Genomic DNA, 6,296 nt, shown 5'->3' on the forward strand with positions numbered 1-6,296 from the left:
CGCATACCTGAAAGTAAACTTTAAGTTAGTAAGACCGACGCAAAAGCCTCTTTTGAGTATTATTTCGATTAATTGAGATTGAAAGTAAACTTTTAGTTGGCAGTATTGCTGCAAAAGCCCTTTTCGATTATGATTTCAAGAAGATTTTCAAGTTATCTTTGAGGTCAGTGGTAAAACTACTTTTTCTAGCATTACTCAAGCATTTTTTTCTTATCCAGCTTTCTAACAACTCTTTGGCCCTTTCAACAACATTTACCCATATTCTCGCTGCGCAGCTCATCCAAAACTCAATTAGCTGCATACATGCGGCGGGGGCAGAGATGTTTAGTGAAAAATTGCTTTAAATTAAGGCACAAACATACAAAAAAAAACGCACACAGAAAATGTTTTGAAAAACGCACAGAAACAAAAGTGAAAACTTTCACTTTTGATATCTGTGTAGAGCGCAACATTTATGTTTAGTCAGTTATTGTTGTTATTGTTGTTGTTGTTGTTGTTGTTTTGTATATGCTCTCGTACCACACGATTTAAAATCTGACTGGGCTGTGACTGTTATTTCTTTGATATTACCATAAATTTGAATATCGTTTACATCATCAACGAGTCGAGCGACGAGGCTACGTCGACCTCTCTAAAGAATAGTCGATGCGAGAGCGGGGAATGCGGAGCGAAGCCTCGGAGTAGGGGGGAACTGAGACTGGGTCTTTCTTTAGGCCGGGCCGGGCCAGGCCAGGCCACGCCATAACAGTAACACACACACTAGCACACACACACACACACACTGGCACAACAAGACGACACGTCGGGCATTGTGTGCGTTTTAATGCGATAATTTAAAACTTTTTCGCTTTCATTTCGTTTAAGCTTTAGCTATTAATCAGTTATGAGTCGACTCTTCCACTCTCGATACAACCCGACAATCTTTTTCCGAATGCCGCCAACGCCTGAAGAATCTCCCCCCAATGATACAAATGATTGCGCAAGTGAAAAAAAAAAAAAACTGATGGCGTGGGGGAGGAGGGAGTAGGGAGCGGGACCTCACAGCAGGCCCCATTTATCATAGAGTTTTTCAATTAAACTTTGCTTATTTGAAATGCTTCGTTCGTTACATGTTTGTTGCTCTCTGCATAGATAACATTTTAATATTTGCGCCCTGGCCGGGCTAACATGCATGCCAAATTGTTCAGATAAAAAGCACATTAAGTTGAAAACTATTTTGCGGAAATACAAATACAAAAAATGTGGACCTAGGGCTCTACATGAACACGTCGACACAGAACAAAGGAACATGTACATTAAAATTCTCTAGAAATCAACACTAAGATCTTTAACAGAGTGGTAGAGGTATTGTCAGTGACATGAAGCTGATGGATCAAAAGAAAATTACTTTAAATGAATGCTTAAGCAATCGTTTAGGAAAGCGAGTTTTTTCTAGCGCTTTTAGATTTGCATAGGTCGGTGATGATCGAATCGCATCACTATATAATATATCTGCTGTCGAAAGAGTAATTTAAAGTGACATATATGTCTACGCTTATATCTATCAGTTATCGACTGGCATCTACATTTTTGTTTGAGGTTCGAAATAGTAAGTTTTTGTAATGAAATTTATAGAATCTCAGAATTATACCTCTACCATTCAGAAAATTATCTATGCTTAAATAATACTTTATACAAATTTTCAACAAATCGCAATTTTATTAATTGTTTGTTAATCATTTTAATTGCTGTAAAAATTACTAAAATATTTAGTATACAAGGGTTCGATATCTGCCAAAAAAAAACCTTTCTTTGTCTTATATGTACTTTTATTTAATAAGTCAGCAAGTATTTAAAGCTAGTAACCTTCGTTTCTTGACTTGTCAGTTATCTATAGAACACAGCTGCCATTCTTTGGCGAATGTGAACGAACTCTGGGCAGATCCACTAGCAAAATACCCTTTTAACCCAGTTACAACAAAAGGCGACCACCAATGATACGCTGCATACAAAGACTATTTTTATAGCTTGGCCGACAGACAGTTGGCAATTTTTTCCAACCACTTTGAACATTTTTCAATGGAATTTCTTTCGGAACGACACCTTCACAGAGCTACACTCAGCTCAGCTCAGCTCGGCAGCCAGTCAACAATAATAGCCCTGAACTTTCGTTGAGTTGTTAATTTGCTGCTGATGTTGTTGTGTTGGTTGTTGTTGCTGTTGCTGTTGCTGTTGCTGTTGCTGCTGCTGCTGCTGTTGCTTTTGTGTTTTGTGTTGCACTCGCTCCACATGTGTACAGCTGTTTTTAATTTAAAACTTTATTTCGAACTGAAATGAAACTTGTTTTCCAGCATTTTGTTGTATCTTTTTGCAGTGGGTGCAGTTGTCACTCCGACTGCTACCAATATACATTTATATATATATATATATGAATATTGTTTTCTGTTACCGTTTTACGCTTTACGTATAAAATATAAAATATCCAAATATATAAAGTGAAATACATATATAAATAAGCAGCGACATTGTCGGCATTCATTTAACATGGTTTCGCATTTTTAATGCATTTTCCTTTGTCAATATTTTAATTTGTCGGAATTTTGAGTTCCCGACATATCCTAAGTGATCACTGTCTGTGTTTCTCTCTGTCTCAGTATCTGCCTCTTTCTTTCTCTCTCTATCTGTCTCTCTCCATCTGTCTGCTGTGTGATTGCCATTACTTGCCTTAATTTATGTGATTTGAATATGTTTTCGTTGGCTTTTTGGCTTTTTGGCTTTTATTTATTTTGCACCTTTTGTTTTTGTTGATTGTTTTTTTTGTTTTTTCATTAATTATGGTATTTATTTACTTATTAACGCATTTATTTGCTGCTATGTATAAATATTGAAAGATTGAAAGTGCTTATTGCAGCTTTTTCGTTATTTGCCATATTCGTTGAGCAGCGAAAGAATTTCAAAGTTGTGTAATCACAATTTCATTGAAGTTTTGCTTTTGGCTGGGAAATTTCAGTGGAATGCAAAACAACCAAAATGAACGTATAACGAAAAGACTTGCTAATAAAGCAAGTTTATTTGAGTTAAAATAACTTAAGCTATATATATATATATGGCTTATATGCTTACTAATTTAATTAATTAACAAAATATTCACAGCTTGTATTTATTTTTGAAGAAAATGTACGCAAACAAAAAAGCTAGGTACGCCCTTGAAGCATATTTCTGACATTTAATTTTATTTGTGCTTACTCGGCTTATTTTAGATTATATTAAAGGCAATTATTTTTACTTTTCCAAAAAGTATTAACTTTAGAAAAATACTTGTTGTACAAGTTAATAGGGGGTTGGTGTGGAAGTTTCATTTGAACTTTGTCTGCCTAATTTTCAGTCGTCACATTCTAAATTCTCGTTTCAAATGCTAAACGTCTGTGTCTACCTTTATGGCACAGTTCAGGCAAAGCGTATACATGTCTGGGCCAACAAAGTGCAGGAAGTATTATTTGTATTTGCCCAAACACTTGTCAAGACCAGTCCCAATGCCCCACCCCAGGCGAGGTTCGAGCCCCGATCTGTTGTTGTGGCAAGTGTGTGGTGTGGTGCGATATTGCATTGGGTTACCTGTGTGTGATTTTGTTGTTGTTGTTGTTGTTGCATTTCTTGTTGCTTGGCTTCGACTATATTTAAATAGGAAATTAGGGTCGACTATTGGTGTCTGTCTCTTTGCCGTTTGTCGACAGTCTGCTGTCTTTTCTGTCTGCTGTCTGTTGTCTGCTGTCTGCGCTTGGCTTCCGCTGCCAGCAACGCCCTGGGGACGGGGCTCCAAACTGTTGGTAAGACGAGCCCGAGGCGCTTTCACAAGGTTTCCCGCTTCGGCTTGGTTAGAACAGAGATTGCAGATGTGTCTGACTATTCGTGTTTTTTTTTTTTTTCAACCATGCTAATTAACAACAAACTTGTGTGCACATATTTATTTATTGCCCCGGTCCGTTGTAATTAACAGATTTTTACAGTTAGAGCTAAACTGGTGCAGTTAGTTGGCGCCTTGGCACATTAAAGGATGCTCGTCTTCTTGGCTAATGTTTACTATTTTTCCATTTTAATTGCAGCTCAGCAACGGCAATTATCGGTTCATGTGTGTGCGTGTGTGTGTGTGTATCTGTGTGGACAAGGAAGCTCATGTTAGAAGGTAAGCGATTCAGCTTGGCCAATGCAATGTTGACGCACTTGGCCAACAAGTTCTCGTCTTAATAACCGCAACCGTTGGCTCAGTTGCTGGTCATTTCAACATTTTGTGCAATCATCATGTGAAAACATATTTCACAATAAATATTCATAGATTGCCGAAAGTGCGAAAAACCCCAATTTGGTAGATGACACCATTAAGTAAATGTTGTCAGCATGACTAAGAACTGACAACGCATTCGGCTTGCAGGCAATATTCATCGAATTAAATCAAATTGTCCAAATTGCGAAAATTACAATGTTCAACTAAATGACAGTTGCCAGCAGCCTGCGGTGGAGAAAGACAAATGGGTGGGGCTGTGAACGATAAAGAAAAACAAAAAAAAAAAAAAGGAGTTCAGTTTTGGCTTCATTTGCATGGGAGTTGGAGTTTGAGTTGAGTAGGCCCGCTTTGAATACCGGTTAATGGAAAGTTACATTAACCGGTTTGCTAATCGTTCTGGCCACCGTCTTTTTGTCTTTCACTTAAATTGGCTAATCTCTTGCGGCTTACGCAAGGGTCGAACGTGAGTTCAACGTACCCCAGATGATTTCAGCTGTTATCTGGTGTCGTGGCCAAAGTTATCTGTCAATGCTTCTTTGTTGTGATGAGCAAATGGCAATGATTCATAGTTATTCATAGCAAAATTCATAATATCTAAATAAAAGCTCACAATAATGGACTTAATAACTTTAATAACATCTGTTAACATTTTTATATTATTGCTAAAACAATTTCCGAATTTCTGAGAGTTTCTTATTTATCATGGCCATTAATTTTTATGGCATATTTATTGTTTATTTTGTACAAATTTAATATTTACAATAAAGTTAGCTGATAGATCAACATAACTAAAAAGCCCGTATCGAGTTTACAATCACTTTAAATTCTTAGTTAAATTCTTAAATTCTACTCTCGTCATATATATATAAATATTTTTTTTAATATTTAACACTAAAGATAAAGTGTGTGATACAAATGATATTAATTACATTGTATTTTTTTGGCAGTCTACAATTTTTAATTATAATAATAAGAAACTTCTAATTCTCGCTTTGAAAGTCGAATAATAAACAGCCTTCTGCCAAAATAAAATCCATTAATTCTTTGGCCAAAGCATATCAATTACATTCCGTGCAAGATAGCTCCAATTTTCAGTGCGATGACTCGGCAATTTCTGTATTGCCAGCCGTATTTTGATTTGCAGTTATGTACTTTTAGCCAACATGCCAAAATGGCCAAGTTTTGTAAGGTTACCGCAATGCTCTTTAATTGGATTAGAAAAAGGGAAGAACGAAACAAAATGCGCATAATACCCGTTGCTGTTTTCGCAACGTTCTTGGGCTTTAATTAAATTAAAAGGTCAACGTACCTCGTCGTCGGCGTCGCTTCCAAGCCAAACACTTTATAACAAAAATATGTTGCGTATAACAGATATTTTTTCTTAGCCAAGAAATTAACAATTAGTTGGTCAGGAGGCGTATAGGAAAAAAAAATGTTGTAGATCAAGTTTTCGTATTTGAGATCTGGCGGGCATTTTGACTGAACTGTTGTCAGTTTGTCTGTTTTCTTTCAACCGATTTTGTTAATTCAAAAATTAATTTGCATTTTTGAAAATCATTAATTCGCCTGCTATTAAAAATTGCTAGCAACGAAATCTTGCGCTCTTTTATTTGTTTTTGTTTTTGTTTTTCTCTCTTTTTTTTTACAACAAATTAGCCGACGTGTGCGCAACTTATTTGCATTTTAACTTTTTTTTTTAAAAGTATTTGTATCGCATGTTTTTGGGCTGAGTTTTCGTAGTTTTAATGCAGCTAACAGCTCGTAAACTTTACACTACACGAAATTGGTGAAATTTGTAACGCCACAATGCATTCAACTTTCGTTTCTATGGCTATCCCTCAGTGGGCAAAAGAAAGTTGCTCAAAAAGGGATGAAAGCGCTTGAAAAGAAATTTCCTATTTTTAAATATAGAATTCAGGACACAAGCATTTAACTTGAGTTGTCCGAATTTGCATCAGATTGATGTGATAGAAACACAGTAGGCATTTGTAAGTTCTGGCTTTCGATGGGTTTACAACGATCGTCTTTACCCAGT

The sequence above is a fragment of the Drosophila grimshawi genome, unplaced genomic scaffold (genome assembly GCF_018153295.1).
Source record: "Drosophila grimshawi isolate 15287-2541.00 unplaced genomic scaffold, ASM1815329v1 contig_1377, whole genome shotgun sequence".
In the NCBI taxonomy this organism is placed as follows: Eukaryota; Metazoa; Arthropoda; class Insecta; order Diptera; family Drosophilidae; genus Drosophila; species Drosophila grimshawi.